Here is a 14,502-nt window from a genome sequence, read left to right as displayed (position 1 = left end):
ATACAAGTTTGAAATCATTTCCATATTGCTTTTCAAAGTGGTTATGCCAATTGATACTGCCATCAGTAAGGTATAGAGCACTTAAAGACAAAACAGCTCCACTGAGATATAATTCACATACCTACAGTTCCATCATTTAAAGTGACAATTCAATGATTTTTTTTTTTTTTTTTTTTTTTTTTTTTGGTGGCTGGGTGGTGAGGGGATCTGAACCCTTGACCTCGGTGTTATAACACCACACTCTAACCTACTGAACAAACCAGCCAGCCCTTCAATGATTTTTCCTAGAGTTGTGCAACAATCTCTACAATCTAATTTTTTAACATTTTTATCACCCCAAAAAGAAAGGCTGTCTGTGCCTATTAGCAGTCACTTCTATTTCCCCACTCCCCTTTCTACATTCCCCTCATCTCCAGAGCTGGGCAACCAGTAATCTACTTTTACTTGCCTGCTGAAGACATTTCAAATAAATGTAATCATACAATACATAGCCTTTTGTCTGGCTTCTTCCACTTAGCATGTTTTCAAGGTTCAACCATGTTGTGGCAGGTATCAGAATATCATTCCTTTTTATCACTGAATAATATTCCATTGTAAGGATATATCAACTTTCATTCATCCATTCATTAGCTGATGGAAATTTGGGTTGTTGCTACCCTTTGGCTATTGTGAATTACAAAGTATAGAGCACTTCTGTTCCCAAATGTTGTGAATCCTTGGTACTGTCACACTTCTTAATTTTTGCCAGTCTTAGGCATGTGGAATAATGATTTCACTGTGGTTTTAATTTGCATTTTCTTTTCCTTGAACTGCCTACAAATATTTTTTACCAAAGTTTTAAAAATTGTTACTTACCTTTTTCTTATCAATCTGTACAAGCTTATTATATTGTTGATAGTCATTTCATTGTTGACTGTATGCATTGCAAATATCTTCATGGCTTTTTACTTTATAATGTCTTTTGATAAAAAGAATAATGTTCATGTAGTCAAATTTATCGATCTTTTAATGATTATCTTAAAAAAGAACTAAAGAGAACCTTTAGAAATGATCTATTTGGTTTTCTTTTAAATCTGTTCCTTTATTAAAAATTCCTTATTACTTGTTATTTTTGTGATTTCTTTAAACATTTCACCAATAGTTTATATCTATATCTAATAATTCTTATATGTAAGGGTTTTTTTTTTTTGCCATGTAGCCTGTTGTTTGTTTAGATTATTTATCACTCATTGGTGACCTGTTTCTCTGATGAACTTTGTGAGCTCACCTTTTGTTGATTTTAATTTGTGATTTTAATTTTAATTCTAAAGGCCTCTTACTTTCCTCCAGAGACGATCTGCATTTCCACCTTAGGGAATAAAATTTCAACTTCTTTTTCTATTGCCTGTCTTTATTTCTTCTGACTGTATTATTCATTTTCCTCTAGACATAATGCTTTTCTGTTCCTCCTACCAAGTTAATGCCCACTCCAAGGCCTTTATACTTACTACTTTATCTACCTAGAATGCTGTTCCCCCAGATATTGGCCTGAGTCATGCCCTTACATTACTCAAGTCTTTGTTCAAATATCATCATGTCAGAGAGGCTTTTCCAAAATCTATCCACCTAAAAAAGGCCACTCCCACTCTCCATTATTCTTTATTTGCCTACCCTTCTTTACCTTTATTCATACTGCTTATCATTACCTGCTATTGCAATATTTATTAAATAAATGTATATATGTATATATATGCACATACATATACATATATTTTTGTTTCCTTATTTATTCTGTATTTCTCCCACAAGAACGTAAGTTTCATCAGGATAGGAACCTTGTCTAGATGATGATTTCCCCAATGCCTAGTATAGTTCTTTGCACAGAATAGGCCCTCGATAAATATATTTTGAATAAACAAACACATTTTAAAGAATGGAGACAATGATATGTTTTAAATGAATTTTTTAAAAAATCTGGAAAGGAACTGATTCCCAATTTTACATAAAAGGGTTGTCACTGGGAAGAGGAAGAGTCTCATTTGAAAGTGGGAAGGTTTATAATAAAAGACTAATAGGGAGACAAAGAAGGAGGGATTAGGTTACATATTAGACTGTTTTCTATTGCTTATTAAAGAATACCTGAAACTGGGTAATTTATAATAAAATGAAATTTATTTCTTACAGTTTCAGAGACTGGGATGTCTACAGTCCAGGGGGAACATCTGTGAGGGCCCTCTTCGGGGTGGGAACTCTCTACAGAGTCCCATGGTGATGCAGGTAATCACATGGCAAAGATGGCAAGCACTCTTTCACATGCGTTCTCCTCATAAAACCACCAGTCCACACGCACGACAGCCCATTAAACCATTAACCCATTACTCCAGGAATGGACTAATCCATTCATTAGGACACAGTCCTTGAGATCCAATCACATCCTAAAGACACCACCTTCTACCAACATATTGGGGGTTAAATTCCAACATAAACTCTGGGGGACATTCCAACCACAACAGGTGAGATTCTTTAGGGAGATTACACTGAAAAGTCCTTGCTTTTATCCCTCAAGCCATAGGTCTTTTTCCCACACACGTTGGGTCCTGCAGGGGAGTGCAGCAATCAATAACTTTATAAAACCTTCAAAGGAAAAAGAAGTGAAGAGGCAAGAGAGAGTTAAATTCCAGTGACATTAGAAGTACAAGGAAAAAAGTGATTCCCTAGGTAAGAAAATCACTTATTAAATAAGGTTTTAATTGATATAGGCTTTGTCCCTTATGAAACTTCATCCTAAGTTATTTTCAAATAAAAGGTGATTCTAGCATATTCACTCAGTGTAAAACGCAAAGTTCTTAACATGTAATATTCAATTACCAAGCACACAGATGACAACGTATTTGTTGTAAGTAATAAATTAATTGTGTTCACTTGAGTTGTTAGTGAAATGCATTGATCCACCTTATCACCATACAAAGGACATAAGCTCTTCTGATCAGAAAAGCCATACATATCAGCATCTATTTTTAAAATTAGATTGGACATGTGAATTATTTAGAGCTCTTTTAGCAGATCTAAAGAGTAACAACACATAGCCTGTTTTTTTTTCTGACAATATTGCAAATGTCCCTGAATTCAAATCTAGCCCCTTGACATCATGGAAGATGGTAGGGAGGACAGGTATTATAAGGCAGTGTTAAGGCTTTCTGAAGGATGTAGTAGATAAAGATATTCTATGAAATGTGTCAACTTCAAACCATTCCTTTGAGAATAAGAAATTCATTTAATTACTTAAAAAGAAACCTAGAAATAATGGCAGAGAAAGGAGCCATTTCAAAGGTGGATCCTGAAATACGAGGAGCAGATATCCTTCTTAATCACACCACAGTTTATAGTTTTCTAACATCACATATCTATACAAATCACTTTGAGAGTCCAGGCATTCACTCTCTTCCTGAGAGAAGTCAATGGCCACATCCCTGAACATCACCAATCTCTGAAACAACAAACAAAATATTAGTTGTGGAAATAAAGAAAACATCTTTCAATGGAGAAGGAGATGATGGGGAACATGCCACAAAGGAGGCAATAGAGCAAACAAGCTGGGAAGTGCCAATATATTCCTGATTATTCCTTTTGCTTTAGATATTTTCTGCATATAGAATACCTCATTATACAGATAAGCCTGGGAATTAATAAACTAAATGAAATGTCCCAATTAAAAGAAATAGCATACATCCTCAATAATGAAAGTTTCTCTTTCTTCTCTATTTAAGGAGTAAGAAAAATAACTGGGAAAATTTTCTATAAAATTTTACAAAATAAGATTTGAAAAAAATTAAAGAACTTATTGAAGCCTCTGATTCATCATTATATCAGAGTATTATTACATCATGAGTATTTTCCTCATCACCAATAATTTGGTAAATATTTTACAGGCAACAGAATAGCTCCATATAATGAATACATCTGACTTAATTAGTACTCATATTTGAACATTTTAGGTTACATAAAAAGCTCATAAGTATTTCTTTATTCTCAGAGTTTATAATTCTCAACTATTTATACAGGTGAATGATGATCTTTCTTGTCACTATTCATCACTTTTCTTCATTCTAAGCAATAGAAAGGTAGAAAAATAATTCAAACTTACACATTCAAGATCAGTACATAATGTTGATCTCAAAATAATCCATATTATTGGTATTCATCAGTTATGCATTCCCGGGGAAGACTGCTGATCTCTCCGTATTCAGTCCCTAATCATGTTCATAATCTTAAAAGCTCATAAAGCATGCGTTCTTGTCATATATTGAGACTGAGCCCAGTCAAGACCAACTACTATCTTGTCTTAACTAGGAAACAGTTCTAAAGAAAGTTCAAAATTTTTTCATGTGTGGTGCCATTTAACTTCTTTCTCTCTCTTATAAAATCAGGGAAATCTGCTTTTGTTATGTCAGTGTTCCTAGTCAAAAATACTGAATGGATGGTTGAATAAGTATGTGAATATAGGTTAGATTAGACACACTTAAGGAAGGCACTATCACTTATTAGAATCGGATGAACTGGGAAGCACATTCCTGACGGAGTCAGTTAGAAAGGAAGTTTCTGGAATAAAGGATGCAAACACACACATACCCTAAAAAAAATGTAACTAAAGAGGGCACAAAGACACATCAATTCACCTTAGTGATGGTCATTGAGCTGCAAGAAATGACCAGTCCTCTTCTGGGTTCCTATTTTAGAGAAGCACAGAGTCTGGAAAGGCATAGGTGGGGACGAGGAAAGAATATTATGAGACCAGGCTTTTTTGTAAAGTAACAAATGATTAAGTTAGAATTATCTTTGCTGCTCTATTCTTCCTGTCTCTTGATCCCACCACTGAAACACACATTAAGGCGGATAGATATACAATAGGTGGTGTTCTTAACCAGGTCAAAACTCAATGCTCTCTACATACAAAAAGAAAATATTTATAACAACTTCCCACCATTTCTGAAATGAAACTCATAGATAATATATCTACATTATGCCAAAAATAAAAACAATAACCAACTGTTCTATTTTTATATATTAATAATCACAACTACATTAGAAGGTACAAATAATTAAATGCTTATGCTTACAACTATAATGAGCTAATCTAGACTTACAATATGCCAATAATTCAACTAAATACTGTTGACACATTTTATTTATATTTGACATTTTGAAATAAAGGTTAAGTGTGTGTGTTTGTGTGTGTTCATGTATATGTGTAGAATAAATAGAAATGCATAACATACAAATGGAGGCTTCTATAAGTATTTGCTATTGGCAAGTCAAATAATGCAAGCAGTGTTGCCATCAGTCATGATTTCTTGATATGGTTAAAAAAAATCACAGTAAGTCTCTCAATAAAACAAAGTACAATTGTTTTCTCAATCAAACCATAGTTGCATTCCTAGAAGATTCAGCTAACAGTAAAACCATACATTAATAGGAAAATGTATAAATTTGAAATGAATCATGCACTACATGCTTTATGAGACGTTCTAGACCCAGATAATTATAAACATATTTTTTCCAGGTTTGTTCCTCGTTTTGTAAGTCAACAACAATTCTTTGCTGTGCACTGGAAGACAACTAGATCAGAAGTCGGCAAACCACTGCCCACCAACTATTTTTGTGAATAAAGTTTTATTGGAACACATCCATACTCATTCATTTCTGTTCTGTCTTTGGCTACTTTCACACTACAGAGGCAGAGTTAAATAGCTGCAACAGAGACCATATGGCCCACAAAAACCTAAAATATGTACTGTCTAGCCCGTTATAGAAGAAGCTGGGTAACCTCTGATCTAGATCCTTGACCTCAGTCCTTCAAAAGCCAGAAGGTTTTACCCTCAACCCAGTTATTTTAACATTTAGAAGTACCCAGCTATATTTACAAAACATCCCCTAGGGAGAAACACTGCCTCTGCAGAGAATCTTTGATATAGGTGCTCAATAAACATTTAATTGGAAATTCCACTTTTTCCACATGTAGAAATCTGTAGTAGATCATTGTGCCAATCCTGACCTAAAAATAATTCAGATTAAGATGAAAAATCGTAATTTCTTTCAAACTTCAGAGAGACGAGGACACAAATTTAAATGAGCTAAATTCCATAAAATGCCAAGATGCTCCTATCCCTGACAGGTCTTGAACTAAATTGTATTAATAATAGTCCAAGCATTACAATAAATAAACAGTGTTAAGACAAGATAAAAAAGCAAATTCCAACTATATGCTCTTTACAAGACACACATTAAATATAAAGACACAGATGAGTTAAAAGCAAAATGGTAAGAAAAATATACCATACAAATATCAAGCACAGGAAAGCTTGTGTGCCTGTATTAATATAAGACAAAACAGACTTCAAGACAAAAAGAAATACTAGAGATAAAGAGGATCAATTCATCAAGAAGACACAGCAATTCTAAATGTATAGAGATTTAACAATAAAGCTTCAAAATATATGCAGCAAAGATTGACAGAACTAAAGGAAGAATGAGACAATCAGAGTTGGAAAATTTAACATCTTTTACTCAGTAACTGATAGAACAATCAGTGCTGTGCATGGAAACAAATTTAAAAATTTTTTTTAAATCGAAAGAACAAGTAGACAAAAAACAGAATAGACAATTTATATACTGTATCAAGTACTTTAACCTTATCGATATGCGGATAATTTAAAAAGTTCATGGAAAGATTTGCATTACCTTTTAATTCCATTTTTCCATGAACATTTTGAAGTACCCTCATATAGAATAGCAAACCCAATTGTCATGAGCTGAGCTGAGCTGGAGAGAGCTGAATTGCCAGATGTTGAAATAGCTGATTAAGACAACAAGCCAAAATGAAACAGTCAAGGCTTTAATCCCTTACTAATCACCTAGTATGAGTAAGAAGCCAACCCAAATAAAGCGCTGACTGCCCCACTGTTCCATAGCACTGGGAGAAGGTCAGGTGGATCAGTACAGATGTAGGGAATCATCTCACTGTAGAGGGAGCACCAAAAGAAAAAAAAAAAAAAAGCTTCTGTCATTATATAGGGAGCAGGGAGAAGGAGATGTGGGAAGGGCTAGGAATAGAAAAACAGAGTACTAAGTCTGCATGCAGCAAAAGTGTCTTCAAGGTTTCCCCCCTCCTCTCAATTAGGATGTCTTGGCTGAGGCACCTAATAAAGAGGCCTCCTCATGGAGGTGCCTGGGCTAGGAAGGCAGATATGCATAAGAACATGGCTGGCCAGAGAGAGCTGAGTACTTGCAGCTCTTTGGAGACTGTAGCCCTGCATGTGCACCACTGCTGTAGGGAGGTCAGCTTTCCCCTGCATGGTCTGCTAGGACTGCCTTTGGTTGAGCCTGAGAGCTCAAAGGTATGATTTTGTAGGAGCCAGACTCTTCACCAACAACTGCAGAGAGCACATTATTTTCAAGAGTACATGAAAAAGTGACCAGAATAAACCAGATGCTGGGTCACAAAACAAGTGTCAATAAATATTAAAATACTGAATCATACAGAGTATATTTTCTGGCCTTTGTCCATACACTATTAAGTTAGAAACTAGTAACAATGAGAGGTCTAGAAGAATCCCAAACATTTGGAAATTAAACACACTTCTAAATAACTATGGGTAAGAGAAGAGACAACAAAAGACATTAGAAAATATGTTGAACTGAATGATTGGAAACATACATCAAATTTTGTGGGCTGCTACAAAAGCACCATTTAGAGAAATTTTTCATTTTAAGTATTTTGGAAAAGGAAGATAAAAGATCAATGATTTAGGCTCCCACTTTAAGAAGCTGGAAAAAGGAAAGCAAATGAAGCCCAAAGTATGAAGAAAATAAATAATAACAACAATAATAATATCCACACCATAAAATGGATTACAATAGAAAATACAAACAAATTCAAAATGGGCTCTTTCAAAACAGTCATAAAATTTATAAACCTCTAGCAAGTCTATGAAGAAAAAAATTACCAATACAGAGACTGAACTACAGATTTTATAGGCATTTGTGGGAATGCAGACCATACCGATTCCATCTCCGGGACTCTCCAGCTTTACTATGAAACCTCCTCATAGGCTTTTTACTAGGAAGTTATCCACTAATCTGAAGCAAGGCAAGCATAGATAAGAAAATGACCAAAAAGCTAGGCTGACTTAAGATAATGACCAAAGCTTTCCTGTTGATGCAGGTTGTACCCTTAAGTTAAACACTTACTGATCACAAGACTTTACTTAGATATATCATAGTAAACGTACTCCCTTTTGTCTGTAAGTTCCTTTATGAACACCTACCTCCCTCCAAACACTGCAGAGTGCAGCTGTGTGTGGATCACTACCTGCCCAAACCTCCCTGTGTGAAAGTAACCCATTAATAAACTGCTAAACTCTATGGAGTTGTCTGCTTTGTTTTCCGGTTTCAGAGTCCATTCTCAGTTTAGAGGCCATTTCACTTTCTCTCCATCCTCAGACAGCATTAAAATCATAATACAACTCTATGCTAATAATTGGACAATTTGAAAGATACAGACAAATTTCTTAAAACACAAACTGCCAAAAGCCACACAGAAAGAAAATATAAATCACCCCACAGATATTAAAGAAATTAAATGTATAGTAAAAACAACCAAAAAACCTCTGCCTGCAGAAAAGGCCAGATAGCTTCACCAGTAAATTCTAACAACATTTAAAACAGATATAATACTATATCTTCACAAACTTTTTGAGAAAATGGGAAAAGGAAGAAGCACGCTCTGACATATTTTGAGGCCAAATAACCATGATACTAAAACATAACAAAGATATTACAAGAAAAAAGTTACAGCTTTCATTAGCATAGACACACACAAATATAATAAAGTATTATGAAATCAAATCCAAGACTTGGGAACTATGAGTATGTTTTACATAACTATAAGACAAAATTAAATCAAAATGAAAAAAATCCCTAAGAACCAAAAGCCCCCCAAAACAAACTTATCTGTACATAAAGCTGGTAGGTTAAACACAGAAAGGAAATGGTTATTTCAAGGAACTTTAAAATATAGTCATTTGACATTAGATGCCTAGTGCAAAATAACCTACACACAAAATAATTAAATATTGTCTTCTGGTAATTATACCATTAGTAAATATTGGCACTTTTAGTGTAAAACTATTACACATATACATCCTTAAACTATTACACACACACATACATATATAAACGAGAATCAAGCAAGTATGTAATTATCTTAATATCATCAGAAATTAAGATTTTCAGAGTAAAAAAGAAATACAAATATAAAATCAAAGACATTAAGAAAAACTTTATAATCTTTTAATTCAATTGGAAAATTACTACAAAGTCGGGATTTGTTATTCTCCTTCTAAAAAATATGTATTTACACCAGCTCTGTTAAGGCTACAAACATCCAGAAGAAGGAACAAGAAGAACTCTGGTATACTGATGTTGGCTCTTATAACCAATTTCCACTAAAAGGAGCCAGAGCTCCATAGAGAAGTGACTGATTTCATGTTTGGGACAGGAAAATGTACAAGATGAACCTAGAACATCTTATCAGACCAGAAAGTCTGGAATCTACCAAAGACTACTAGGGTCATGTGAAAGGAATCAAAAGGGGTCCAAAATAAAGACAAATTAAGAGAAAGTAAACAGTATCCCAGTTGCCATAGATGGAACAATCTGAGCATCAATAAGAACAACAACTGCTATGTATTGAAACATATCAAATATGTTTAAATCCACAAGTTTTCTATAGGAAACTGTTTCTAGAAAAAATAAACTGGAACAAAAGACAAAATGGAAGAACCTACAGATTATAAGAACATTAAGGAAATATATCACACTATTACAATAAATAGATAGTGTATGAATCTTGACTCTAACAAATGATAAAAAAATATTTATGGACAATGGGGAAATCTGAACATTGGATATTTCACAAATTTAAGATAGTACTGAGGGTTTTTTTTTTTCTCTTTTTAGTAATCATTCTTATGGTTAGGTTTTTTAATTAAAAAGGTCTTATCTTTTATAAATACATATTAAAATATTTATGGATACAATTATATATCTGGAATTTACTTTCAGAAAACCCATGTTATTTTGGGGGGCAGGCAGGTAGTAGAACTACAGATGAAACATGTCCAGCCATAAGTTGATATTTGTTGTAGCTCAGGGATGGGTAGAGGACACTAGGATACATTACACTACACATTTTACTTTTGTATATTTTTTAGTTTTTTCCATAAGAAGTTTAAAGAAAAAAGAATTGAAGGATGGATTCCACATATGAACAGTGATCCATTCCAGAAAAGAGTTTTTCAGTAATTGTTATTTTCCTTTTTTCCTTCCTTCTGTATTTTCTAAACTGTGCCAACAAACATGTACTACTTTAATATCAGAAATCAAAGAAATGACAGCTTCCCAAAATTCTAAACAAGGCCATGCAATAGTTCAACAACACAAAAACAGAGATTCTCACTAAATTCAGACAAACAAGAATATTTAACAGTATAAACTATAAGATAACTTTTTAAAATTAGGTAATGTTGTAAAAGATGGGGAGGAGAAAAATAAAGAAATGCACCAACTTTATTATTACTTAGAGTTGAGAATCAGATAGAACTTATGTCAAAAGAATTAAAATAAACTAAAATTAGGTCACTTCTAGAAATTTGCCCCAAAGACAAACTTCCACAAATAGAAACCACATATACAATTATTGATTGCTGCATTATGTAATGGTAAAATATTGGGGGAAAAATGTGCCCATTCATTAGAGACTGGTTGAATAAATTATTACACTCACATGACAGACTATGCAGCTACAAAAAAGAATGAGGAAGATCTCTATAGGTTGCTATAGAATGATCTCCAGGATATATTAGATGTGTGAAAAAGAAAAAAGAAGGTAGAGAAGAGTGTACAAAGAATGCTCCCTTTTAATTAAGAATGGACAGAACAAAAATCACATACACATATGTACAAACACATAAACACTTTATATATATTTATATAAACACGAGGGTACTTCAAAAATTTCATGAAAAAAATTGAATTAAAAGATAATATAAATCCTTCCATAAACTTTCTGAAGACCCCCATCATTTAAAAGAAAAGTGGGAAAAAAAACCCATGGAAGTACAGGAGGTTATCCATGCAGGAAAGAAAGAAGCAGACAGGAAGGGACAGGAATGAATGCTAGACTTCTCTGAATTCATCTTGTTCCATAGCTTTGATGTTGGAAATACATAAATGTGTTACATAATTTTTAAAAAATTAAAGTTGTGAGTGGGGAGGAAAGCAATCCCTAAAAGCGGAAAGCAAGATGAAACAAAGGAGCCTGTGTCTCAAGTTGTAGCTTCACCATATGAGAGGTGTTATTTTAGGTGACTTTAAAAACACAGTAATTTGATTATAGATCTCTCATGGGTTATATCCTACTGAACTCCAAGAGGTCTTGATTGTTTTCCTCTATTCATATGGTTAGTAAAAATATTGGTAATGTTATTTTGAAACTCTACGTCTCTCTTAATTAATCTAAAAGAAGGCATAAAAGTAGGAAAAGGGAATAAAGAACAGATGGAAGAAATATAAAACAAATAGTAAGATGATAAATTTGAACCAAACAATCCATATCAATAATAACACTAAATATAAACGCTCTAAATATTCCAATTAAAAGACAGATATTACAAAATTGGATAAAAACACAAGACCCACCTACATGCCACATACAAAAAATGCACTTGAAATATCAAAATACATATAGGTTAAAAGTAAAAGCACAGAAAAAGATATAACATACTAACACTAATAAAAAGAAATCCGGAGTGGCTACATTAAATATGAGGCAAAGTAGATGTTCAGAGCAAACAATATTACCAGGGATAGAGAAGACCATTTCATAATGATAAAGAGGTCAATTCAATTTTAGGACATAAAATATAAAACATTTATGTACCTAATAAAAGAGCTTCAAAATACATGAAGCAGACACTGATAGAAACTATAATGAGAAAGAGATAAATCCAACAAATAGAAAATCAGTAAATATTTAGAAGATTTTAGACAATACTATCAACCTATGTGACCTAGCTGACATCCAACACAGCAGAATACAGTCTTTTCAAGTGGACATAGAACACTGGCTAAGATGCACCAAATTCTGAGTCATAAAACCATTCTAAATCACACAAACTGTATTCTCTGAACACAATGGAATAAAATTAGAAGTCAGCAACAAAAAAAACTTTGGAAAATCCTCAAAATATTGGAAAACAAAATAACAAACATCAAAATGAGTAAAAGGAGAAATCAAAAGGCAAATTAGAAAGGATTTTGAACTCAAGGCAGAATAAATGAAACAAGATTGGCAAGTAATAACCTTTGAGCTGGGCATATGATGGTTTATTAAACTTTCGCGTATGTTTGATAATTTCAATAAAAAGCTAAAAAATAAATAAGTTTAAAAAATAGGATGCTGCTGTGTCAGAAATAACACAACAGAACTCTCCTTTTTAAATCCATGAATCTCAAATCCATTCTTCCTAAATTTAACCTCTTTTAAGCGGCTTCCATTACAATTAACTGCCCTTTTCCTTTTGTCCCAATATACAAAAAATTGCCATGCCCCTCCATCATTTGAGAATTTCAAAAAGAAAATAAAAATTCCTATGTCCTGAAAAAACAAAGGCATTTCAGTAAACAAAGAGGAAACATCTACTCACTTTGGATTTTGCTATTGAATGTGAAACAACTGTTCTTTCCTCCTCTGGTTTCTACTCTCAGAAAAAGAAAACGGAATGAAATACTAAGCCTTTCTTGGGATATACTCTAAATTAGAACACATCCTCTTCCTCAACGCACATAATCAAGTCCTCATGTAACATACAGGAAAGTCAGAAGGTGACTAGAACAGTCCTGCACCTTCTGTATCACATAGAAGAGCCAAGGTCACAGCTCTCTTATTTCTGGATTCAAAGATGTCCATGGGAGTCAGAGCCCTGCAGTGGAGTGCCACAGGTTCTGAAGTGTGTGGTTCACTCCTATAGCACTTTTTCTGGAAATATTCCCACTCCTGGAACCTCATTACATTTCCAAGTGGCCAGTCTTGTATCTGCGATGAGCCCTAAAATTCTCATCTCAAGACCAGGTCTTTACTCTAGAACTAACTCCTATTCTTCACTCAGGAGCTCAAGTTTCTGACTTCCTTCCTTCCTGCCCCTTCTCTACACCCAATCCCCTGAAGGCGATAGGTAAGAGGGCACTAGGAAGCCACAGCAAACCTACAATTCCAAGGTAAACTGAGGACGGACAGAAATGAAGCAACACAGGCCACGTGTGAATAGCCACTGTGGTCAAAACAGAAAGAAGTCAAGTCCTTAAATTCTCAGAGGATCACAAAGAGGAGCATGATCCAAAGACTTCGCCCAAGAATGAACCCCAGAAATACCAAAATTAATTTTTAACTCCATACCCCACTAAACTCCCATAAGATCACACAGAATAAAATAAAAAATGATTTTACAAAGTGACACACAATCACATTTCACAATCACACAGCCAGAGGCACAATCACCAAGTTATGCTACACCGTTAGACCACCTAGTCTTAAACAAAATCCAGTCACACACAGGCATACACACACTCACAACCAAACACCTGGCCAGGGACACATACAGCCGAAAACACCCTGTGATTCACAGCGGCACTTTCGCTCTTTTCACAGTCATGAAAACGGCACACACAACCCCTACAGTCACACACATGGGACACACACAATTAAACAACCAAGTACCAGTCCAAGGAAACTCGCAGTCACAAACTCCATGCCGCAGCAACACCGTCAGACACCTGAAATTCACAGGCAAACCCCGGTCACACACGATATCAGGCACATACAAACTCTTAATGTGTCACGAGCACATCCAAACACCGTGTCACGAAGCACTGTCGCACACTTCACAGTCACAAGCAAACCCCGGCTGTACACGCGGTACACACAAAATCACAGTAACGTAAGGATATCACGAGTCAGGGAAGCACACGGTCAGCGTCACAAACAACTCACACTCACAAACGTTCATACACAAAACCACAGGATGAACGCCCAGTCGTCCTTACAGTCACCAATACCAGGCTGGCTGTCGCAGGCACACAAACCCGCGGACGCCTCCGCACACGTAATTCCAGCGACGCTTTCCCGCACATTTCCGCCCCGACACTCCAAACCACTTACTCAAAAGAGTCGCAGTCCAGGGTCCGGGATCTGGCGCTCGGGTCCCAAGCCCGGTTTCGGGTTCGCCCGCCCAGCGGGTGCCGAGCGAAGCTCCCCACAGGAGCGAGCCTCCCCACGCGAGGCTCCCAAATCTCGCGAACGCCGGAAACAAGCCGCGTTCCGGACACGGTGGCTCTGGGAAATGCAGTCCAGAGCCAAGAAGGCCGGGGCTGGCAGGCCACGGCGCTAGGAGGCCGGTCCGCTCTTCC

The 14,502-nt window shown here is 35.3% G+C and overlaps 1 long non-coding RNA gene across 1 annotated transcript; it reads right to left on the bottom strand.

Moving 5' to 3' along the window:
• Positions 1-2,184: 2,184 nt before the first annotated feature.
• LOC134388671 (uncharacterized) lies at positions 2,185-14,374 on the bottom strand. The gene is made up of 3 exons (XR_010024642.1): positions 14,255-14,374; positions 4,656-4,728; positions 2,185-3,466 (listed from the first exon to the last, which is right to left on the bottom strand). It is a non-coding gene; the product is annotated as an uncharacterized LOC134388671 (long non-coding RNA).
• Between the last annotated feature and the right edge of the window lie 128 nt (positions 14,375-14,502).

This window comes from Cynocephalus volans, chromosome 10 (assembly GCF_027409185.1).
Source record: "Cynocephalus volans isolate mCynVol1 chromosome 10, mCynVol1.pri, whole genome shotgun sequence".
NCBI classification, from domain to species: domain Eukaryota; kingdom Metazoa; phylum Chordata; class Mammalia; order Dermoptera; family Cynocephalidae; genus Cynocephalus; species Cynocephalus volans.
The sequence above is the reverse complement of the archived record's forward strand: the minus strand, read 5'-3'. Positions and strand labels throughout refer to the sequence as shown.